We start from the raw sequence: 27,320 nt of genomic DNA on the forward strand, positions 1-27,320 counted from the left end.
TGAGTCACATTATCAGTGCATGATAGCCACGTGATCAGCACATGATCAGTCACATGATCAGCGCTAATCAGCCATGTGATCATTGCATGCTCAGTCCCGTGATAAGTTCATTATCAGCAACGTGATTAGTGCATGATTGGCCACTTGATCAGTGTATGATCAGCCACGTCATCAGTGCATGATCAGTCACGTGATCAGTGCATGATCTGCCCTGTGATCAGTGTATGATCATTCAATTGATCGGTGCATGCGCAATCATGTGATCACTGCATGATAGTGACGTGATCTGTGCATGATCAGTCACGCGATCAGTCCATGGTCAGCCAAGTGATCAGTGCGTGATAGGCACGTGATCAGTGAATGATCAGTCACGTGATCAGTGCAAGATCTGCCCTGTGATCAGTGTGTGATCATCCACTTGATCAGTGCATTCGCAGTCATGTGATCAATGCATGATACTGACGTGATCTGTGGATGATCAGTCACTCGATCAGTCACTCGATCAATCCATGGTCAGCCACGTGATCAGTGAATGATAGCCACGTGATCAGTGCATGATCAGTCCTGTGATCACTGTATGATCAGCCACGTGAACAGTGCATGATAGCTACGTGATCAGTGCATGATCAGCCACGTGATCAGTGCATGAGAGCTATGTGATCAGTGCATGATCTGTTACCTGATTAGTGTATGATCAGCCACGTGATCAGTGCATAATAGCCATGTTATAAGTGCATGTTCAGTCACGTGATCAGTGCATACGAAGTCACGTGATCAGTGCATGATAGCTACGTGATCAGTGCATGATCAGTCAAAAGTTCAATGCATGATCAGCCTCGTGATCAGTGCATGACAGTCACGTGAACAGTGCATAGAGTTATGTGATCAGTGCATGAGCAGTCAAGTGATCAGTGCATGATTGCCAGCTAATCAGTGTGTGATCAGTCACGTGCTCAGTGCAAGGTCTGTCACGTGATCAGTGTATGATATCCACGTGATCAGTGCATGCGCACTCATGTGATCAGAGCATTGTAGCTTCGTGCTCAGTGCATGATCATTCACGTGTTCAGTGTGTGAGAGCCATGTGATCAGTGCATGATAGCCACGTGATCAGTGCATGATCAGTCACATGATCAGTGCAAAATCTTTCCCGTCTAAGTGTATGATCATCCACATTATCAGTGCATGTAGAGTCAAGTGATCAGTGCATGATAGCGACGTGATCATTGCATCATCAGTCACGGGATATGTGCATGTGCAGTCACGTTATCAGTGAATGATAGCCACGTGATCAGCGCATGATCAGTCCCGTGAGCAGTGTATGACCAGCCACGTTATCAGTGCATGATAGGAAGGTGATCATTGCATGATCAGTCACGTGATCATTGCATGGTCAGCTACGTGATGAGTGCATGATAGCCAGGTGATCAGTGCATGATCAGTCTCGTGATCAGTGTATGACCAGCCACATGATCAGTGCAGGATAGCCACATAATTAGCGCCTGATAGCCAAGTGATCAGTGGATGACCAGTCACGTGAACCATGTATGATCAGTCATGTGATCAGTGCATGCGCTCTCACGTTATCAGTACATGATAGCTACGTGATCAGTGCATGATCAGTCACGTGATCAGTGTATGATTCCCACGTGATCAGTGCATGCATAGTCAAGTGATCAGTGAATGATAGCCATGTAATCAATGCATGATCAGTCACGTGCTGAGTGTATGATCAGCCACGTGAACAGTGCGTTCTCAGTCACGTGATCAGGGCGTACTGATGGTGATTCTTGTCTGCTCATCTGCTTGACAATTGCCAGCTGAGGTGCGTGATTCCCACCTGCTCATCTGCTTGATAACTGCCAGCTGAGCTGCGTGATTCCTGCCTGCTCATCTGCTTGATAATTGCCAGCTGAGCTGTGTGATACCTGTCTGCTCATCTGCTTGATTATTGCCAGTTGAGCTGCGTGATTCCTGCCTGCTCATCTACTTCAAAACTGCCAGCTGAGCCGTGTGATTCCTGCCTTCTCAGCTGCTTGATTATTGCCAGCTGTGCCGCATGATTCGTCACAGCTGAAGTCCATGATTATTGCCTGCTGATTGCATGATTCGTGCCTTCTCAGCTCTTTGATTATTGCCTCCTGAGTCACATCATCAGTGCATGATAGCCACGTGATCAGCACATGATCAGTCACATGATCAGCGCCAATCAGACATGTGATCATGGCATGTTCAGTCCCGTGATAAGTTCATTATCAGCAACGTGATTAGTGCATTATCGGCCACTTGAGCAGTGTATGATCAGCCACGTGATCAGTGCATGAGCAGTCACGTGATCAGTGTATGATCAGCCAAGTGATCAGTGCGTGATAGGCACGTGATCAGTGCATGATCAGTCACGTGATCAGTGCATGATCTGCCCTGTGATCAGTGTATGATCATCCACTTGATCAGTGAATGCACAGTCATGTGATCAATGCATGATAGTGACGTGATCTGTGCATGATCAGTCACTCGATCAGTCCATGGTCAGCCACGTGATCAGTGAATGATAGCCACGTGATCAGTGCATGATCAGTCCTGTGATCACTGTATGATCAGCCACGTGAACAGTGCATGATAGCTACGTGATCAGTGCATGATCAGTCAAATGATCAGTGCATGATCAGCCACATGATCAGTGCATGATAGCCACCTGATCAGTGCATGATCCGTCACGTGATCAGTGCAAGATCTGCCACGTGATCAGAGTATGTTATGCACGTGATCTGTGCATGCACAGTTACGTGATCAGTGCATTATAGCTATGTGATCATTGCATGATCAGACACGGGATCAGTGCATGAGAGCCACATGATCAGTGCATGATAACTTTTGTGAACAGTGTATGATCAGCCCCTTGATAAGTGCATAGTAAGCACGTGATCAGTGCATGATCAGTCACGTGATCAGTGCATGCGCAAGTTATCAGTGCATGATAGCTACGTGATCAGTGCATGATCAGTCACGTGATCAGTGTATGATTCCCACGTCATCAGTGCATGCATAGTCAAGTGATCAGTGAATGATAGCCATGTAATCAATGCATGATCAGTCACGTGATGGGTGTATGATCAGCCACGTGAACAGAGAGTTCTCAGTCACGTGATCAGGGCGCACTGATCTGGGTGATTCCTGTCTGCTCATCTGCTTGTCAATTGCCAGCTGAGGTGTGTGATTCCCACCTGCTCATCTGCTTGATAACTGCCAGCTGAGCTGCGTGATTCCTGCCTGCTCATCTGCTTGGTAATTGCCAGCTGAGCTGTGTGATACCTGTCTGCTCATCTGCTTGATTATTGCCAGTTGAGCTCCGTGATTCCTGCCTGCTCATCTACTTCAAAATTGCCAGCTGAGCCGTGTGATTCCTGCCTTCTCAGCTGCTTGATTATTGCCAGCTGTGCCGCATGATTCGTCACAGCTGATGTCCATGATAATTGCCTGCTGATTGCATGATTCGTGCCTTCTCAGCTCTTTGATTATTGCCTCCTGAGTCACATCATCAGTGCATGATAGCCACGTGATCAGCACATGATCAGTCACATGATCAGCACCAATCAGACATGTGATCATTGCATGCTCAGTCCCGTGATAAGTTCATTATCAGCAACGTGATTAGTGCATTATCGGCCACTTGAGCAGTGTATGATCAGCCACGTGATCAGTGCATGAGCAGTCACGTGATCAGTGTATGATCAGCCAAGTGATCAGTGCGTGATAGGCACGTGATCAGTGCATGATCAGTCACGTGATCAGTGCATGATCTGCCCTGTGATCAGTGTATGATCATCCACTTGATCAGTGAATGCACAGTCATGTGATCAATGCATGATAGTGACGTGATCTGTGCATGATCAGTCACTCGATCAGTCCATGGTCAGCCACGTGATCAGTGAATGATAGCCACGTGATCAGTGCATGATCAGTCCTGTGATCACTGTATGATCAGCCACGTGAACAGTGCATGATAGCTACGTGATCAGTGCATGATCAGTCAAATGATCAGTGCATGATCAGCCACGTGATCAGTGCATGATAGCCACCTGATCAGTGCAGGATCCGTCACGTGATCAGTGCAAGATCTGCCACGTGATCAGAGTATGATATGCACGTGATCTGTGCATGCACAGTTACGTGATCAGTGCATTATAGCTATGTGATCAGTGCATGATCAGACACGGGATCAGTGCATGAGAGCCACGTGATCAGTGCATGATAACTTTTGTGAACAGTGTATGATCAGCCACTTGATAAGTGCATAGTAACCACGTGATCAGTGCATGATCAGTCACGTGATCAGTGCATACGCAGTCACGTGATCAGTGCATGATAGCTACGTGATCATTGCATGATCAGTCACATGTATAGTTCATGATCATCCACGTGATCAGTGAATGATAGCCACGTGATCAGTGCATGATAGCCACCTGATCAGTGCATGATCAGTCACATGATCAGTGCAATATCTGTCACGTGTTCAGTGTATGTTCATCCACGTGATCAGTGCATGCACAGTCAAGTGATCATTGCATGATAGCGATGTGATCATTGCATGATCAGTCACGGGATCCGTGCATGTGCAGTCACGTTATCAGTGAATGATAGCCACGTGATCAGTGCATGATCAGTCCCATGATCAGTGTATGATCAGCCACGTGATCAGTGCATGAGACCACGGGATTAGTGCATGATAGGGACGTAATCATTGCATGATCCGTCACGTGATCAGTGCATGATCAGGTACGTGATCAGTGCATGATCAGTCACGTGATCAGTGTATGATCAGCCACGTGATCAGTGCATGATCAGTCACGTGATATGTGCATGTGCAGTCACGTGATCAGTGCATGATAGCTACGTGATCACTGCATGATCAGCCACGTTATCAGTGCATGAGAGCTATGTGATCAGTGCATGATCTGTTACCTGATTAGTGTATGATCAGCCACGTGATCAGTGCATAATAGCCATGTTATAAGTGCATGTTCAGTCACGTGATCAGTGCATACGAAGTCACGTGATCAGTGCATGATAGCTACGTGATCAGTGCATGATCAGTCAAAAGTTCAATGCATGATCAGCCTCGTGATCAGTGCATGACAGTCACGTGAACAGTGCATAGAGTTATGTGATCAGTGCATGAGCAGTCAAGTGATCAGTGCATGATTGCCAGCTAATCAGTGTGTGATCAGTCACGTGCTCAGTGCAAGGTCTGTCACGTGATCAGTGTATGATATCCACGTGATCAGTGCATGCGCACTCATGTGATCAGAGCATTGTAGCTTCGTGCTCAGTGCATGATCATTCACGTGTTCAGTGTGTGAGAGCCATGTGATCAGTGCATGATAGCCACGTGATCAGTGCATGATCAGTCACATGATCAGTGCAAAATCTTTCCCGTCTAAGTGTATGATCATCCACATTATCAGTGCATGTAGAGTCAAGTGATCAGTGCATGATAGCGACGTGATCATTGCATCATCAGTCACGGGATATGTGCATGTGCAGTCACGTTATCAGTGAATGATAGCCACGTGATCAGCGCATGATCAGTCCCGTGAGCAGTGTATGACCAGCCACGTTATCAGTGCATGATAGGAAGGTGATCATTGCATGATCAGTCACGTGATCATTGCATGGTCAGCTACGTGATGAGTGCATGATAGCCAGGTGATCAGTGCATGATCAGTCTCGTGATCAGTGTATGACCAGCCACATGATCAGTGCAGGATAGCCACATAATTAGCGCCTGATAGCCAGGTGATCAGTGGATGACCAGTCACGTGAACCATGTATGATCAGTCATGTGATCAGTGCATGCGCTCTCACGTTATCAGTGCATGACAGCTACGTGATCAGTGCATGATCAGTCACGTGATCAGTGTATGATTCCCACGTGATCAGTGCATGCATAGTCAAGTGATCAGTGAATGATAGCCATGTAATCAATGCATGATCAGTCACGTGCTGAGTGTATGATCAGCCACGTGAACATTGCGTTCTCAGTCACGTGATCAGGGCGTACTGATGGTGATTCTTGTCTGCTCATCTGCTTGACAATTGCCAGCTGAGGTGCGTGATTCCCACCTGCTCATCTGCTTGATAACTGCCAGCTGAGCTGCGTGATTCCTGCCTGCTCATCTGCTTGATAATTGCCAGCTGAGCTGTGTGATACCTGTCTGCTCATCTGCTTGATTATTGCCAGTTGAGCTGCGTGATTCCTGCCTGCTCATCTACTTCAAAACTGCCAGCTGAGCCGTGTGATTCCTGCCTTCTCAGCTGCTTGATTATTGCCAGCTGTGCCGCATGATTCGTCACAGCTGAAGTCCATGATTATTGCCTGCTGATTGCATGATTCGTGCCTTCTCAGCTCTTTGATTATTGCCTCCTGAGTCACATCATCAGTGCATGATAGCCACGTGATCAGCACATGATCAGTCACATGATCAGCGCCAATCAGACATGTGATCATGGCATGTTCAGTCCCGTGATAAGTTCATTATCAGCAACGTGATTAGTGCATTATCGGCCACTTGAGCAGTGTATGATCAGCCACGTGATCAGTGCATGAGCAGTCACGTGATCAGTGTATGATCAGCCAAGTGATCAGTGCGTGATAGGCACGTGATCAGTGCATGATCAGTCACGTGATCAGTGCATGATCTGCCCTGTGATCAGTGTATGATCATCCACTTGATCAGTGAATGCACAGTCATGTGATCAATGCATGATAGTGACGTGATCTGTGCATGATCAGTCACTCGATCAGTCCATGGTCAGCCACGTGATCAGTGAATGATAGCCACGTGATCAGTGCATGATCAGTCCTGTGATCACTGTATGATCAGCCACGTGAACAGTGCATGATAGCTACGTGATCAGTGCATGATCAGTCAAATGATCAGTGCATGATCAGCCACATGATCAGTGCATGATAGCCACCTGATCAGTGCATGATCCGTCACGTGATCAGTGCAAGATCTGCCACGTGATCAGAGTATGTTATGCACGTGATCTGTGCATGCACAGTTACGTGATCAGTGCATTATAGCTATGTGATCATTGCATGATCAGACACGGGATCAGTGCATGAGAGCCACATGATCAGTGCATGATAACTTTTGTGAACAGTGTATGATCAGCCCCTTGATAAGTGCATAGTAAGCACGTGATCAGTGCATGATCAGTCACGTGATCAGTGCATGATAGCTACGTGATCATTGCATGATCAGTCACATGTATAGTTCATGATCATCCACGTGATCAGGGAATGATAGCCACGTGATCAGTGCATGATCACTCACATGATCAGTGCAATATCTGTCACGTGATCAGTGTATGTTCATCCACGTGATCAGTGCATGCACAGTCAAGTGATCATTGCATGATAGCGACATGATCATTGCATGATCAGTCACGGGATCAGTGCATGCGCAGTGACATTATCAGTGAATGATAGCCACGTGATCAGCGCATGATCAGTCCCGTGAGCAGTGTATGACCAGCCACGTTATCAGTGCATGATAGGAAGGTGATCATTGCATGATCAGTCACGTGATCATTGCATGGTCAGCTACGTGATGAGTGCATGATAGCCAGGTGATCAGTGCATGATCAGTCTCGTGATCAGTGTATGACCAGCCACATGATCAGTGCAGGATAGCCACATAATTCGTGCCTGATAGCCAGGTGATCAGTGGATGACCAGTCACGTGAAACATATATGATCAGTCATGTGATCAGTGCATGCGCTCTCACGTTATCAGTGCATGATAGCTACGGGATCAGTGCATGATCAGTAATGTGATCAGTGTATGATTCCCATGTGATCAGTGCATGCATAGTCAAGTGATCATTGCATGATAGCGACGTGATCATTGCATGATCAGTCACGTGATCAGTGCATACGCAGTCACGTGATCAGTGCATGATAGCTACGTGATCATTGCATGATCAGTCACAGGTATAGTTCATGATCATCCACGTGATCAGTGAATGATAGCCACGTGATCAGTGCATGATAGCCACATGATCAGTGCATGATCACTCACATGATCAGTGCAATATCTGTCACGTGATCAGTGTATGTTCATCCACGTGATCAGTGCATGCCCAGTCAAGTGATCATTGCATGATAGCGACGTGATCATTGCATGATCAGTCACGGGATCAGTGCATGGGCAGTCACGTTATCAGTGAATGATAGCCACGTGATCAGTGCAGGATCAGTCCCGTGAGCAGTGTATGACCAGCCACGTTATCAGTGCATGATAGGAAGGTGATCATTGCATGATCAGTCACGTGATCATTGCATGGTCAGCTACGTGATGAGTGCATGATAGCCAGGTGATCAGTGCATGATCAGTCTCGTGATCAGTGTATGACCAGCCACATGATCAGTGCAGTATAGCCACATAATTCGTGCCTGATAGCCAGGTGATCAGTGGATGACCAGTCACGTGAACCATATATGATCAGTCATGTGATCACTGCATGGGCTCTCAGGTTATCAGTGCATGATAGCTACGTGATCAGTGCATGATCAGTAATGTGATCAGTGTATGATTCCCACGTGATCAGTGCATGCATAGTCAAGTGATCAGTGAATGATAGCCATGTAATCAATGCAAGATCAGTCACGTGATGGGTATATGATCAGCCACGTGAACAGTGCATTCTCAGTCACGTGATCAGTGCCCACGGATCTGGGTGATTCCTGTCTGCTCATGTGCTTGACAATTGCCAGCTGAGTTGCGTGATTCCCACCTGCTCTTCTGCTTGATAACTGCCAGCTGAGCTGCGTGATTCCTGCCTGCTCATCTGCTTGATAATTGCCAGCTGAGCTGTGTGATACCTGTCTGCTCATCTGCTTGATTATTGCCAGTTGAGCTGCGTGATTCCTGCCTGCTCATCTACTTCAAAATTGCCAGCTGAGCCGTGTGATTCCTGCCTTCTCAGCTGCTTGATTATTGCCAGCTGTGCTGCATGATTCGTCACAGCTGAAGTCCATGATTATTGCCTGCTGATTGCATGATTCTGCCTTCTCAGCTCTTTGATTATTACCTCCTGAGTCACATCATCAGTGCATGATAGCCACGTGATCAGCACATGATCAGTCACATGATCAGCGCCAATCAGATATGTGATCATTGCATGCTCAGTCCCGTGATAAGTTCATTATCAGCAACGTGATTAGTGCATGATCGGCACTTGATCAGTGTATGATCAGCCACGTGATCAGTGCATGAGCAGTCACGTGATCAGTGTATGATCAGCCAAGTGATCAGTGCATGATAGGCACGTGATCAGTGCATGATCAGTCACGTGATCAGTGCATGATCTGCCCTGTGATCAGTGTATGATCATCCACTTGATCAGTGCATGCGCAGTCATGTGATCACTGCATGATAGTGACGTGATCTGTGCATGATCAGTCACGCGATCAGTCTATGGTCAGCCGCGTGATCAGTGAATGATAGCCACGTGATCAGTGCATGAGACCACAGGATTAGTGCATGACAGGGACGTAATCATTGCATGATCAGTCACTTGATCAGTGCATGATCAGCTACGTGATCAGTGCATGATCAGTCACGTGCTGAGTATATGATCAGCCACGTGAACAGTGCGTTCTCAGTCACGTGATCAGGGCGCACGGATCTGGGTGTTTCCTGTCTGCTCATCTGCTTGACAATTGCCAGCTGAGGTGCGAGATTCCCACCTGCTCGTCTGCTTGATAACTGAAAGCTGAGCTGCGTGATTCCTGCCTGCTCATCTGCTTGATAATTGCCAGCTGAGCTGTGTGATACCTGTCTGCTCATCTGCTTGATTATTGCCAGTTGAGCTGCGTGATTCCTGCCTGCTCATCTACTTGAAAATTGCCAGCTGTGCCGCATGATTCGTCACAGCTGAAGTCCATGATTATTGCCTGCTGATTGCATGATTCGTGCCTTCTCAGCTCTTTGATTATTGCCTCCTGAGTCACATCATCAGTGCATGATAGCCACGTGATCAGCATATGATCAGTCACATGATCAGTCACATGATCAGCGCCAATCAGACATGTGATCATTGCATGCTCAGTCCCGTGAAAAGTTCATTATCAGCAACATGATTAGTGCATTATAGGCCACTTGAGCAGTGTATGATCAGCCACGTGATCAGTGCATGAGCAGTCACGTGATCAGTGTATGATCAGCCAATTGATCAGTGCGTGATAGGCACGTGATCAGTGCATGATCAGTCACGTGATCAGTGCATGATCTGCCCTGTGATCAGTGTATGATCATCCACTTGATCAGTGCATGCGCAGTCATATGATCAATGAATGATACTGACGTGATCTGTGCATGATCAGTCACTCGATCAGTCCATGGTCAGCCAGGTGATCAGTGAATGATAGCCACGTGATCAGTGCATGATCAGTCCTGTGATCACTGTATGATCAGCCACGTGAACAGTGCATGATAGCTACGTGATCAGTGCATGATCAGTCAAATGATCAGTGCATGATCAGCCACGTGATCAGTGCATGATCTGCCCTGTGATCAGTGTATGATCATCCACTTGATCAGTGCATGCACAGTCATGTGATCAATGCATGATACTGACGTGATCTGTGCATGATCAGTCACTCGATCAGTCCATGGTCAGCCAGGTGATCAGTGAATGATAGCCACGTGATCAGTGCATGATCTGTTACCTGATCAGTGTATGATCAGCCAGGTGATCAGTGCATAATAGCCATGTTATCAGTGCATGTTCAGTCACGTGATCAGTGCATACGCAGTCACTTGATCAGTGCATGATAGCTACGTGATCAGTGCATGATCAGTCAAAAGTTAAATGCATGATCAGCCTCGTGATCAGTGTATGATCATCCACGTGATCAGTGCATGATCAGTCACGTGATATGTGCATGTGCAGTCACGTGATCAGTGCATGATAGCTACGTGATCAGTGCATGATCAGCCACATGATCAGTGCCTGAGAGCCATGTGATCAGTGCATGATCTGTTACCTGATCAGTGTATGATTCCCACGTGATCAGTGCATGCATAGTCAAGTGATCAGTGAATGATAGCCATGTAATCAATGCAGGATCAGTCACATGATGGGTGTATGATCAGCCACGTGAACAGTGCCTTCTCAGTCACGTGATCAGGGCGTACTGATCTGGGTGATTCCTGTCTGCTCATCTCCTTGACAATTGCCAGCTGAGGTGCGTGATTCCCACCTGCTCATCTGCTTGATAACTGCCAGCTGAGCTGCGTGATTCCTGCCTGCTCATCTGCTTGATAATTGCCAGCTGAGCTGTGTGATACCTGTCTGCTCATCTGCTTGATTATTGCCAGTTGAGCTCCGTGATTCCTGCCTGCTCATCTACTTGAAAATTGCCATCTGAGCCGTGTGATTCCTGCCTTCTCAGCTGCTTGATTATTGCCAGCTGTGCCGCATGATTCGTCACAGCTGAAGTCCATGATTATTGCCTGCTGATTGCATGATTCGTGCCTTCTCAGCTCTTTGATTATTGCCTCCTGAGTCACATCATCAGTGCATGATAGCCACGTGATCAGCACATGATCAGTCACATGATCAGCGCCAATCAGACATGTGATCATGGCATGCTCAGTCCCGTGATAAGTTCATTATCAGCAACGTGATTAGTGCATGATCGGCCACTTGAGCAGTGTATGATCAGCCACGTGATCAGTGCATGAGCAGTCACATGATCAGTGTATGATCAACCAAGTGATCAGTGCGTGATAGGCACGTGATCAGTGCATGATCAGTCACGTGATCAGTGCATGATCTGCCCTGTGATCAGTGTATGAACATCCACTTGATCAGTGAATGCACAGTCATGTGATCAATGCATGATAGTGACGTGATCTGTGCATGATCAGTCACTCGATCAGTCCATGGTCAGCCACGTGATCAGTGAATGATAGCCACGTGATCAGTGCATGATCAGTCCTGTGATCACTGTATGATCAGCCACGTGAACAGTGCATGATAGCTACATGATCAGTGCATGATCAGTCAAATGATCAGTGCATGATCAGCCACGTGATCAGTGCATGATAGCCACCTGATCAGTGCAGGATCCGTCACGTGATCAGTGCAAGATCTGCCACGTGATCAGAGTATGATATGCACGTGATCTGTGCATGCACAGTTACGTGATCAGTGCATTATAGCTATGTGATCAGTGCAAGATCAGACACGGGATCAGTTCATGAGAGCCACGTGATCAGTGCATGATAACTTTTGTGAACAGTGTATGATCAGCCACTTGATAAGTGCATAGTAACCACGTGATCAGTGCATGATCAGTCACCTGATCAGTGCATACGCAGTCACGTGATCAGTGCATGATAGCTACGTGAACATTGCATGATCAGTCACATGTATAGTTCATGATCATCCACGTGATCAGTGAATGATAGCCACGTGATCAGTGCATGATAGCCACATGATCAGTGCATGATCACTCACATGATCAGTGCAATATCTGTCACGTGATCAGTGTATGTTCATCCACGTGATCAGTGCATGCCCAGTCAAGTGATCATTGCATGATAGCGACGTGATCATTGCATGATCAGTCCCGTGATCAGTGTATGATCAGCCACGTGATCAGTGCATGAGACCACGGGATTAGTGCATGATAGGGACGTAATCATTGCATGATCCGTCACGTGATCAGTGCATGATCAGCTACGTGATCAGTGCATGATAGCCCGGTGATCAGTGCATGATCAGTCTCGTGATCAGTGTATGATCAGCCACGTGATCAGTGCATGATCAGTCACGTGATATGTGCATGTGCAGTCACGTGATCAGTGCATGATCTGTTACCTGATAGTGTATGATCAGCCAAGTGATCAGTGCATAATAGCCATGTTATCAGTGCATGTTCAGTCACGTGATCAGTGCATACGCAGTCACTTGATCAGTGCATGATAGCTACGTGATCAGTGCATGATCAGTCAAAAGTTCAATGCATGATCAGCCTCGTGATCAGTGTATGATCAGCCACGTGATCAGTGCATGATCAGTCACGTGATATGTGCATGTGCAGTCACGTGATCAGTGCATGATAGCTACGTGATCAGTGCATGATCAGCCACGTGATCAGTGCCTGAGAGCCATGTGATCAGTGCATGATCTGTTACCTGATCAGTGTATGATTCCCACGTGATCAGTGCATGCATAGTCAAGTGATCAGTGAATGATAGCCATGTAATCAATGCAGGATCAGTCACGTGATGGGTGTATGATCAGCCACGTGAACAGTGCGTTCTCAGTCACGTAATCAGGGCGTACTGATCTGGGTGATTCCTGTCTGCTCATCTCCTTGACAATTGCCAGCTGAGGTGCGTGATTCCCACCTGCTCATCTGCTTGATAACTGCCAGCTGAGCTGCGTGATTCCTGCCTGCTCATCTGCTTGATAATTGCCAGCTGAGCTGTGTGATACCTGTCTGCTCATCTGCTTGATTATTGCCAGTTGAGCTCCGTGATTCCTGCCTGCTCATCTACTTGAAAATTGCCAGCTGAGCCGTGTGATTCCTGCCTTCTCAGCTGCTTGATTATTGCCAGCTGTGCCGCATGATTCGTCACAGCTGAAGTCCATGATTATTGCCTGCTGATTGCATGATTCGTGCCTTCTCAGCTCTTTGATTATTGCCTCCTGAGTCACATCATCAGTGCATGATAGCCACGTGATCAGCACATGATCAGTCACATGATCAGCGCCAATCAGACATGTGATCATGGCATGCTCAGTCCCGTGATAAGTTCATTATCAGCAACGTGATTAGTGCATGATCGGCCACTTGAGCAGAGTATGATCAGCCACGTGATCAGTGCATGAGCAGTCACATGATCAGTGTATGATCAGCCAAGTGATCAGTGCGTGATAGGCACGTGATCAGTGCATGATCGGTCACGTGATCAGTGCATGATCTGCCCTGTGATCAGTGTATGAACATCCACTTGATCAGTGAATGCACAGTCATGTGATCAATGCATGATAGTGATGTGATCTGTGCATGATCAGTCACTGGATCAGTCCATGGTCAGCCAGGTGATCAGTGAATGATAGCCACGTGATCAGTGCATGATCAGTCCTGTGTCACTGTATGATCAGCCACGTAATCAGTGCATGAGACAACAGGATTAGTGCATGACAGGGACGTAATCATTGCATGATCAGTCACTTGATCAGTGCATGATCAGCTACGTGATCAGTGCATGATCAGTCACGTGCTGAGTATATGATCAGCCACGTGAACAGTGCGTTCTCAGTCACGTGATCAGGGCGCACGGATCTGGGTGTTTCCTGTCTGCTCATCTGCTTGACAATTGCCAGCTGAGGTGCGAGATTCCCACCTGCTCGTCTGCTTGATAACTGAAAGCTGAGCTGCGTGATTCCTGCCTGCTCATCTGCTTGATAATTGCCAGCTGAGCTGTGTGATACCTGTCTGCTCATCTGCTTGATTATTGCCAGTTGAGCTGCGTGATTCCTGCCTGCTCATCTACTTGAAAATTGCCAGCTGTGCCGCATGATTCGTCACAGCTGAAGTCCATGATTATTGCCTGCTGATTGCATGATTCGTGCCTTCTCAGCTCTTTGATTATTGCCTCCTGAGTCACATCATCAGTGCATGATAGCCACGTGATCAGCATATGATCAGTCACATGATCAGTCACATGATCAGCGCCAATCAGACATGTGATCATTGCATGCTCAGTCCCGTGAAAAGTTCATTATCAGCAACATGATTAGTGCATTATCGGCCACTTGAGCAGTGTATGATCAGCCACGTGATCAGTGCATGAGCAGTCACGTGATCAGTGTATGATCAGCCAAGTGATCAGTGCATGATAGGCACGTGATCAGTGCATGATCAGTCACGTGATCAGTGCATGATCTGCCCTGTGATCAGTGTATGATCATCCACTTGATCAGTGCATGCGCAGTCATGTGATCAATGCATGATACTGACGTGATCTGTGCATGATCAGTCACTCGATCAGTCCATGGTCAGCCACGTGATCAGTGAATGATAGCCACGTGATCAGTGCATGATCAGTCCTGTGATCACTGTATGATCAGCCACGTGAACAGTGCATGATAGCTACGTGATCAGTGCATGATCAGTCAAATGATCAGTGCATGATCAGCCACGTGATCAGTGCATGATAGCCACCTGATCAGTGCATGATCCGTCACGTGATCAGTGCAAGATCTGCCACGTGATCAGAGTATGATATGCACGTGATCTGTGCATGCACAGTTACGTGATCAGTGCATTATAGCTATGTGATCAGTGCATGATCAGACACGGGATCAGTGCATGAGAGCCACGTGATCAGTGCATGATAACTTTTGTGAACAGTGTATGATCAGCCACTTGATAAGTGCATAGTAACCACGTGATCAGTGCATGATCAGTCACGTGATCAGTGCATACGCAGTCACGTGATCAGTGCATGATAGCTACGTGATCATTGCATGATCAGTCACATGTATAGTTCATGATCATCCAGGTGATCAGTGAATGATAGCCACGTGATCCGTGCATGATAGCCACCTGATCAGTGCATGATCACTCACATGATCAGTGCAATATCTGTCACGTGATCAGTGTATGTTCATCCACGTGATCAGTGCATGCCCAGTCAAGTGATCATTGCATGATAGTGACGTGATCATTGCATGATCAGTCACGGGATCAGTGCATGCGCAGTCACATTATCAGTGAATGATAGCCACGTGATCAGTGCAGGATCAGTCCCGTGAGCAGTGTATGACCAGCCACGTTATCAGTGCATGATAGGAAGGTGATCATTGCATGATCAGTCACGTGATCATTGCATGGTCAGCTACGTGATGAGTGCATGATAGCCAGGTGATCAGTGCATGATCAGTCTCGTGATCAGTGTATGACCAGCCACATGATCAGTGCAGGATAGCCACATAATTCGTGCCTGATAGCCAGGTGATCAATGGATGACCAGTCCCGTGAACCATATATGATCAGTCATGTGATCAGTGCATGCGCTCTCACGTTATCAGTGCATGATAGCTACGTGATCAGTGCATGATCAGTAATGTGATCAGTGTATGATTCCCATGTGATCAGTGCATGCATAGTCAAGTGATCAGTGAATGATAGCCATGTAATCAATGCAAGATCAGTCACGTGATGGGTATATGATCAGCCACGTGAACAGTGCGTTCTCAGTCACGTGATCAGTGCCCACGGATCTGGGTGATTCCTGTCTGCTCATCTGCTTGACAATTGCCAGCTGAGTTGCGTGATTCCCACCTGCTCTTCTGCTTGATAACTGCCAGCTGAGCTGCGTGATTCCTGCCTGTTCATCTGCTTGATAATTGCCAGTTGAGCTGTGTGATACCTGTCTGCTCATCTGCTTGATTATTGCCAGTTGAGCTGCGTGATTCCTGCCTGCTCATCTACTTCAAAATTGCCAGCTGAGCCGTGTGATTCCTGCCTTCTCAGCTGCTTGATTATTGCCAGCTGTGCCGCATGATTCGTCACAGCTGAAGTCCATGATTATTGCCTGCTGATTGCATGATTCGTGCCTTCTCAGCTCTTTGATTATTGCCTCCTGAGTCACATTATCAGTGCATGATAGCCACGTGATCAGCACATGATCAGTCACATGATCAGCGCTAATCAGCCATGTGATCATTGCATGCTCAGTCCCGTGATAAGTTCATTATCAGCAACGTGATTAGTGCATGATTGGCCACTTGATCAGTGTATGATCAGCCACGTCATCAGTGCATGATCAGTCACGTGATCAGTGCATGATCTGCCCTGTGATCAGTGTATGATCATCCAATTGATCGGTGCATGCGCAATCATGTGATCACTGCATGATAGTGACGTGATCTGTGCATGATCAGTCACGCGATCAGTCCATGGTCAGCCAAGTGATCAGTGCGTGATAGGCACGTGGTCAGTGAATGATCAGTCACGTGATCAGTGCAAGATCTGCCCTGTGATCAGTGTGTGATCATCCACTTGATCAGTGCATTCGCAGTCATGTGATCAATGCATGATACTGACGTGATCTGTGGATGATCAGTCACTCGATCAGTCACTCGATCAATCCATGGTCAGCCACGTGATCAGTGAATGATAGCCACGTGATCAGTGCATGATCAGTCCTGTGATCACTGTATGATCAGCCACGTGAACAGTGCATGATAGCTACGTGATCAGTGCATGATCAGTCAAATGATCATTGCATGATCAGCCACATGATCAGTGCAGGATAGCCACATAATTCGTGCCTGATAGCCAGGTGATCAATGGATGACCAGTCCCGTGAACCATATATGATCAGTCATGTGATCAGTGCATGCGCTCTCACGTTATCAGTGCATGATAGCTACGTGATCAGTGCATGATCAGTAATGTGATCAGTGTATGATTCCCATGTGATCAGTGCATGCATAGTCAAGTGATCAGTGAATGATAGCCATGTAATCAATGCAAGATCAGTCACGTGATGGGTATATGATCAGCCACGTGAACAGTGCGTTCTCAGTCACGTGATCAGTGCCCACGGATCTGGGTGATTCCTGTCTGCTCATCTGCTTGACAATTGCCAGCTGAGTTGCGTGATTCCCACCTGCTCTTCTGCTTGATAACTGCCAGCTGAGCTGCGTGATTCCTGCCTGTTCATCTGCTTGATAATTGCCAGTTGAGCTGTGTGATACCTGTCTGCTCATCTGCTTGATTATTGCCAGTTGAGCTGCGTGATTCCTGCCTGCTCATCTACTTCAAAATTGCCAGCTGAGCCGTGTGATTCCTGCCTTCTCAGCTGCTTGATTATTGCCAGCTGTGCCGCATGATTCGTCACAGCTGAAGTCCATGATTATTGCCTGCTGATTGCATGATTCTTGCCTTCTCAGCTCTTTGATTATTACCTCCTGAGTCACATCATCAGTGCATGATAGCCACGTGATCAGCACATGATCAGTCACATGATCAGCGCCAATCAGACATGTGATCATTGCATGCTCAGTCCCGTGATAAGTTCATTATCAGCAACGTGATTAGTGCATGATCGGCCACTTGATCAGTGTATGATCAGCCACGTCATCAGTGCATGAGCAGTCACGTGATCAGTGTATGATCAGCCAAGTGATCAGTGCATGATAGGCACGTGATCAGTGCATGATCAGTCACGTGATCAGTGCATGATCTGCCCTGTGATCAGTGTATGATCATCCACTTGATCAGTGCATGGGCAGTCATGTGATCACTGCATGATAGTGACGTGATCTGTGCATGATCAGTCACGCGATCAGTCTATGATCAGCCGCGTGATCAGTGAATGATAGCCACGTGATCAGTGCATGAGACCACAGGATTAGTGCATGACAGGGACGTAATCATTGCATGATCAGTCACTTGATCAGTGCATGATCAGCTACGTGATCAGTGCATGATCAGTCACGTGCTGAGTATATGATCAGCCACGTGAACAGTGCGTTCTCAGTCACGTGATCAGGGCGCACGGATCTGGGTGTTTCCTGTCTGCTCATCTGCTTGACAATTGCCAGCTGAGGTGCGAGATTCCCACCTGCTCGTCTGCTTGATAACTGAAAGCTGAGCTGCGTGATTCCTGCCTGCTCATCTGCTTGATAATTGCCAGCTGAGCTGTGTGATACCTGTCTGCTCATCTGCTTGATTATTGCCAGTTGAGCTGCGTGATTCCTGCCTGCTCATCTACTTGAAAATTGCCAGCTGTGCCACATGATTCGTCATAGCTTAAGTCCATGATTACTGCCTGCTGATTGCATGATTCGTGCCTTCTCAGCTCTTTGATTATTGCCTCCTGAGTCACATCATCAGTGCATGATAGCCACGTGATCAGCACATGATCAGTCACATGATCAGTGCCAATCAGACATGTGATCATTGCATGCTCAGTCCCGTGAAAAGTTCATTATCAGCAACATGATTAGTGCATTATCGGCCACTTGAGCAGTGTATGATCAGCCACGTGATCAGTGCATGAGCAGTCACGTGATCAGTGTATGATCAGCCAATTGATCAGTGCGTGATAGGCACGTGATCAGTGCATGATCAGTCACGTGATCAGTGCATGATCTGCCCTGTGATCAGTGTATGATCATCCACTTGAACAGTGCACGCGCAGTCATGTGATCAATGCATGATAGTGACGTGATCTGTGCATGATCAGTCACTCGATCAGTCCATGGTCAGCCAGGTGATCAGTGAATGATAGCCACGTGATCAGTGCATGATCAGTCCTGTGATCACTGTATGATCAGCCACGTGAACAGTGCATGATAGCTACGTGATCACTGCATGATCAGTAATGTGATCAGTGTATGATTCCCATGTGATCAGTGCAGGCATAGTCAAGTGATCAGTGAATGATAGCCATGTAATCAATGCAGGATCAGTCACGTGATGGGTGTATGATCAGACACGTGAACAGTGAGTTCTCAGTCACGTGATCAGTGCCCACGGATCTGGGTGATTCCTGTCTGCTCATCTGCTTGACAATTGCCAGCTGAGTTGCGTGATTCCCACCTGCTCTTCTGCTTGATAACTGCCAGCTGAGCTGCGTGATTCCTGCCTGCTCATCTGCTTGATAATTGCCAGCTGAGCTGTGTGATACCTGTCTGCTCATCTGCTTGATTATTGCCAGTTGAGCTGCGTGATTCCTGCCTGCTCATCTACTTCAAAATTGCCAGCTGAGCCGTGTGATTCCTGCCTTCTCAGCTGCTTGATGATTGCCAGCTGTGCCGCATGATTCGTCACAGCTGAAGTCCATGATTATTGCCTGCTGATTGCATGATTCTTGCCTTCTCAGCTCTTTGATTATTGCCTCCTGAGTCACATCATCAGTGCATGATAGCCACGTGATCAGCACATGATCAGTCACATGATCAGTGCTAATCAGACATGTGATCATTGCATGCTCAGTCCCGTGATAAGTTCATTATCAGCAACGTGATTAGTGCATGATTGGCCACTTGATCAGTGTATGATCAGCCACGTCATCAGTGCATGAGCAGTCACGTGATCAGTGTATGATCAGCCAAGTGATCAGTGCGTGATAGGCACGTGATCAGTGCATGATCAGTCACGTGATCAGTGCATGATCTGCCCTGTGATCAGTGTATGATCATCCACTTGATCAGTGCATGCGCAGTCATGTGATCACTGCATGATAGTGACGTGATCTGTGCATGATCAGTCACGCGATCAGACCACGGTCAGCCAAGTGATCAGTGCGTGATAGGCACGTGATCAGTGCATGATCAGTCACGTGATCAGTGCATGATCTGCCCTGTGATCAGTGTATGATCATCCACTTGATCAGTGCATGCGCAGTCATGTGATCAATGCATGATACTGACGTGATCTGTGCATGATCAGTCACTCGATCAGTCACTCGATCAATCCATGGTCAGCCACGTGATCAGTGAATGATAGCCACGTGATCAGTGCATGATCAGTCCTGTGATCACCGTATGATCAGCCACGTGAACAGTGCATGATAGCTACGTGATCAGTGCATGATCAGTCAAATGATCAGTGCATGATAGCCACCTGATCAGTGCATGATCCGTCTATTTATCAGTGCAAAATCTGCCACGTGATCAGTGTATGATATGCACATGCTCTGTGCATGCACAGTTACGTGATCAGTGCATTATAGCTATGTGATCAGTGCATGATCAGAAACGGGATCAGTGCATGAGAGGCACGTGATCAGTGCATGATAAGTTACGTGAACAGTGTATGATCAGCCACTTGATCAGTGCATAATAACCACTTGATCAGTGCATGATCAGTCACGTGATCAGTGCATGATAGCTACGTGGTCATTGCATGATCAGTCACATGTATAGTTCATGATCATCCACGTGATCAGTGAATGATAGCCACGTGATCAGTGCATCATGGCCACCTGATCAGTGCATGATCACTCACATGATCAGTGCAATATCTGTCACGTGATCAGTGTATGTTCATCCACGTGATCAGTGCATGCCCAGTCAAGTGATCATTGCATGATAGCGACGTGATCATTGCATGATCACTCACGGGATCAGTGCATGTGCAGTCACGTTATCAGTGAATGATAGCCACGAGATCAGTGTATGATCAGTCCCGTGATCAGTGTAATATCAGCCACGTGATCAGTGCATGAGACCACGGGATTAGTGCATGATAGGGACGTAATCATTGCATGATCCGTCACGTGATCAGTGCATGATAGCCCGGTGATCAGTGCATGATCAGTCTCGTGATCAGTGTATGATCAGCCACGTGATCAGTGCATGATCAGTCACGTGATATGTGCATGTGCAGTCACGTGATCAGTGCATGATAGCTACGTGATCAGTGCATGATCAGCCACGTGATCAGTGCATGAGAGCCATGTGATCAGTGCATGATCTGTTACCTGATCAGTGTATGATCAGCCACGTGATCAGTGCATAATAGCCATGTTATCAGTGCATGTTCAGTCACGTGATCAGTGCATACGCAGTCACGTGATCAGTGCATGATAGCTACGTGATCAGTGCATGATCAGTCAAAAGTTCAATGCATGATCAGCCTCGTGATCAGTGCATGACAGTCACGTGAACAGTGCATAGAGTTATGTGATCAGTGCATGAGCAGTCAAGTGATCAGTGCATGATAACCACCTGATCAGTGTGTGATCAGTCACGTGATCAGTGCAAGGTCTGTCACGTGATCAGTGTATGATATCCACGTGATCAGTGCATGCACAGTTACGTGATCAGTGTATGATCAGCCAAGTGATCAGTGCGTGATAGGCACGTGATCAGTGCATGATCAGTCACGTGATCAGTGCATGATCTGCCCTCTGATCAGTGTATGATCATCCACTTGATCAGTGAATGCACAGTCATGTGATCAATGCATGATAGTGACGGGATCTGTGCATGATCAGTCACTCGATCAGTCCATGGTCAGCCACGTGATCAGTGAATGATAGCCACGTGATCAGTGCATGATCAGTCCTGTGATCACTGTATGATCAGCCACGTGAACAGTGCATGATAGCTACGTGATCAGTGCATGATCAGTCAAATGATCAGTGCATGATCAGCCACGTGATCAGTGCATGATAGCCACCTGCTCAGTGCAGGATCCGTCACGTGATCAGTGCAAGATCTGCCACGTGATCAGAGTATGATATGCACGTGATCTGTGCATGCACAGTTACGTGATCAGTGCATTATAGCTATGTGATCAGTGCATGATCAGACACGGGATCAGTGCATGAGAGGCACGTGATCAGTGTATGATAACTTTTGTGAACAGTGTATGATCAGCCACTTGATCAGTGCATAAAAACCACGTGATCAGTGCATGATCAGTCACGTGATCAGTGCATACGCAGTCACGTGATCAGTGCATGATAGCTACGTGATCATTGCATGATCAGTCACATGTATAGTTCATGATCAGCCACGTGATCAGTGAATGATAGCCACGTGATCAGTGCATGATAGCCACCTGATCAGTGCATGATCACTCACATGATCAGTGCAATATCTGTCACGTGATCAGTGTATGTTCATCCACGTGATCAGTGCATGCCCAGTCAAGTGATCATTGCATGATAGCGACGTGATCATTGCATGGTCAGTCACGGGATCAGTGTATGATCAGCCACGTGATCAGTGCATGAGACCACGGGATTAGTGCATGATAGGGACGTAATCATTGCATGATCCGTCACGTGATCAGTGCATGATCAGCTACGTGATCAGTGCATGATAGCCCGGTGATCAGTGCATGATCAGTCTCGTGATCAGTGTATGATCAGCCACGTGATCAGTGCATGATCAGTCACGTGATATGTGCATGTGCAGTCACGTGATCAGTGCATGATCTGTTACCTGATCAGTGTATGATCAGCCAGGTGATCAGTGCATAATAGCCATGTTATCAGTGCATGATCAGTCACGTGATCAGTGCATACGCAGTCACGTGATCAGTGCATGATAACTACGTGATCATTGCATGATCAGTCACATGTATAGTTCATGATCATCCACGTGATCAGTGAATGATAGCCACGTGATCAGTGCATGATAGCCACATGATCAGTGCATGATCACTCACATGATCAGTGCAATATCTGTCACGTGATCAGTGTATGTTCATCCACGTGATCAGTGCATGCCCAGTCAAGTGATCATTGCATGATAGCGACGTGATCATTGCATGATCAGTCACGGGATCAGTGCATGCGCAGTCCCGTTATCAGTGAATGATAGCCACGTGATCAGTGCATGATCAGTCCCGTGATCAGTGTATGATCAGCCACGTGATCAGTGCATGAGACCACGGGATTAGTGCATGATAGGGACGTAATCATTGCATGATCCGTCACGTGATCAGTGCATGATCAGCTACGTGATCAGTGCATGATAGCCCGGTGATCAGTGCATGATCAGTCTCGTGATCAGTGTATGATCAGCCACGTGATCAGTGCATGATCAGTCACGTGATATGTGCATGTGCAGTCACGTGATCAGTGCATGATCTGTTACCTGATCAGTGCATGATCAGCCACGTGATCAGTGCATAATAGCCATGTTATCAGCGCATGTTCAGTCACGTGATCAGTGCATGATAGCTACGTTATCAGTGCATGATCAGTCAAAAGTTCAATGCATGATCAGCCTCGTGATCAGTGCATGACAGTCACGTGATCAGTGCATACAGTTACGTGATCAGTGCATGCGCCGTCAAGAGATCAGTGCATGATAGCCACGTGATCAGTGCACGATAGCAACCCGATCAGTGTGTGAGCAGTCACGTGATCAGTGCAAGATCTGTCACGTGATCAGTGTATGATATCCATATGATCAGTGCATGCGCATTCATGTGATCAGTGCATTGTAGCTTCGTGCTCAGTGCATGATCAGCCACGTGATCAGTGCATGAGAGCCACCTGATCAGTGCATGATCAGTCACATGATCAGTGCAAAATCTTTCACGTCTAAGTGTGTGATCATCCACATTATCAGTGCATGTGCAGTCAAGTGATCAGTGCATGATAGCGACGTGATCATTGCATGATCAGTCACGGGATATGTGCATGTGCAGTCACGTTATCAGTGAATGTTAGCCACGTGATCAGCGCATGATCAGTCCCGTGAGCATTGTAGGACCAGCCACGTTATCAGTGCATGATAGGAAGGTGATCATTGCATGATCAGTCACGTGATCATTGCATGGTCAGCTAGGTCATGAGTGCATGATAGCCAAGTGATCAGTGCATGATCAGTCTCGTGATCAGGGTATGACCAGCCACATGATCAGTGCAGGATAGCCACATAATTCGTGCCTGATAGCCAGGTGATCAGTGGATGACCAGTCACGTGAACCGTGTATGATCAGTCATGTGATCAGTGCATGCGCTCTCACGTTATCAGTGCATGATAGCTACGTGATCTGTGCATGATCAGTTACGTGATCAGTGTATGATTACCACGTGATCAGTGCATGCATAGTCAAGTGATCAGTGAATGATAGCCATGTAATCAATGCATGATCAGTCACGTGCTGTGTATATGATCAGCCACGTGAACAGTGCGTTCTCAGTCACGTGATCAGGGCGCACTGATCTGCCTGTTTCCTGTCTGCTCATCTGCTTGACAATTGCCAGCTGAGGTGCGAGATTCCCACCTGCTCGTCTGCTTGATAACTGAAAGCTGAGCTGTGTGATTCCTGCCTGCTCATCTGCTTGATAATAGCCAGCTGAGCTGTGTGATACCTGTCTGCTCATCTGCTTGATTATTGCCAGTTGAGCTGCGTGATTCCTGCCTGCTCATCTACTTCAAAATTGCCAGCTGAGCCGCATGATTCGTCACAGCTAAAGTCCATGATTATTGCCTGCTGATTGCATGATTCGTGCCTTCTCAGCTCTTTGATTATTGCCTCCTGAGTCACATCATCAGTGCATGATAGCCACGTGATCAGCACATGATCAGTCACATGATCAGTGCCAATCAGACATGTGATCATTGTATGCTCAGTCCCGTGAAAAGTTCATTATCAGCAACATGATTAGTGCATTATCGGCCACTTGAGCAGTGTATGATCAGCCACGTGATCAGTGCATGAGCAGTCACGTGATCAGTGTATGATCAGCCAATTGATCAGTGCGTGATAGGCACGTGATCAGTGCATGATCAGTCACGTGATCAGTGCATGATCTGCCCTGTGATCAGTGTATGATCATCCACTTGAACAGTGCACGCGCAGTCATGTGATCAATGCATGATAGTGACGTGATCTGTGCATGATCAGTCACTCGATCAGTCCATGGTCAGCCAGGTGATCAGTGAATGATAGCCATGTGATCAGTGCATGATCAGTCCTGTGATCACTGTATGATCAGCCACGTGAACAGTGCATGATAGCTACGTGATCACTGCATGATCAGTAATGTGATCAGTGTATGATTCCCATGTGATCAGTGCAGGCATAGTCAAGTGATCAGTGAATGATAGCCATGTAATCAATGCAGGATCAGTCACGTGATGGGTGTATGATCAGACACGTGAACAGTGAGTTCTCAGTCACGTGATCAGTGCCCACGGATCTGGGTGATTCCTGTCTGCTCATCTGCTTGACAATTGCCAGCTGAGTTGCGTGATTCCCACCTGCTCTTCTGCTTGATAACTGCCAGCTGAGCTGCGTGATTCCTGCCTGCTCATCTGCTTGATAATTGCCAGCTGAGCTGTGTGATACCTGTCTGCTCATCTGCTTGATTATTGCCAGTTGAGCTGCGTGATTCCTGCCTGCTCATCTACTTCAAAATTGCCAGCTGAGCCGTGTGATTCCTGCCTTCTCAGCTGCTTGATGATTGCCAGCTGTGCCGCATGATTCGTCACAGCTGAAGTCCATGATTATTGCCTGCTGATTGCATGATTCTTGCCTTCTCAGCTCTTTGATTATTGCCTCCTGAGTCACATCATCAGTGCATGATAGCCACGTGATCAGCACATGATCAGTCACATGATCAGTGCTAATCAGACATGTGATCATTGCATGCTCAGTCCCGTGATAAGTTCATTATCAGCAACGTGATTAGTGCATGATTGGCCACTTGATCAGTGTATGATCAGCCACGTCATCAGTGCATGAGCAGTCACGTGATCAGTGTATGATCAGCCAAGAGATCAGTGCGTGATAGGCACGTGATCAGTGCATGATCAGTCACGTGATCAGTGCATGATCTGCCCTGTGATCAGTGTATGATCATCCACTTGATCAGTGCATGCGCAGTCATGTGATCACTGCATGATAGTGACGTGATCTGTGCATGATCAGTCACGCGATCAGTCCATGGTCAGCCAAGTGATCAGTGCGTGATAGGCACGTGATCAGTGCATGATCAGTCACGTGATCAGTGCATGATCTGCCCTGTGATCAGTGTATGATCATCCACTTGATCAGTGCATGCGCAGTCATGTGATCAATGCATGATACTGACGTGATCTGTGCATGATCAGTCACTCGATCAGTCACTCGATCAATCCATGGTCAGCCACGTGATCAGTGAATGATAGCCACGTGATCAGTGCATGATCAGTCCTGTGATCACCGTATGATCAGCCACGTGAACAGTGCATGATAGCTACGTGATCAGTGCATGATCAGTCAAATGATCAGTGCATGATAGCCACCTGATCAGTGCATGATCCGTCTATTTATCAGTGCAAAATCTGCCACGTGATCAGTGTATGATATGCACGTGCTCTGTGCATGCACAGTTACGTGATCAGTGCATTATAGCTATGTGATCAGTGCATGATCAGAAACGGGATCAGTGCATGAGAGGCACGTGATCAGTGCATGATAAGTTACGTGAACAGTGTATGATCAGCCACTTGATCAGTGCATAATAACCACTTGATCAGTGCATGATCAGTCACGTCATCAGTGCATGATAGCTACGTGGTCATTGCATGATCAGTCACATGTATAGTTCATGATCATCCACGTGATCAGTGAATGATAGCCACGTGATCAGTGCATCATGGCCACCTGATCAGTGCATGATCACTCACATGATCAGTGCAATATCTGTCACGTGATCAGTGTATGTTCATCCACGTGATCAGTGCATGCCCAGTCAAGTGATCATTGCATGATAGCGACGTGATCATTGCATGATCACTCACGGGATCAGTGCATGTGC

This window comes from Bos indicus, chromosome 18 (genome assembly GCF_029378745.1).
Source record: "Bos indicus isolate NIAB-ARS_2022 breed Sahiwal x Tharparkar chromosome 18, NIAB-ARS_B.indTharparkar_mat_pri_1.0, whole genome shotgun sequence".
Taxonomy (NCBI): domain Eukaryota; kingdom Metazoa; phylum Chordata; class Mammalia; order Artiodactyla; family Bovidae; genus Bos; species Bos indicus.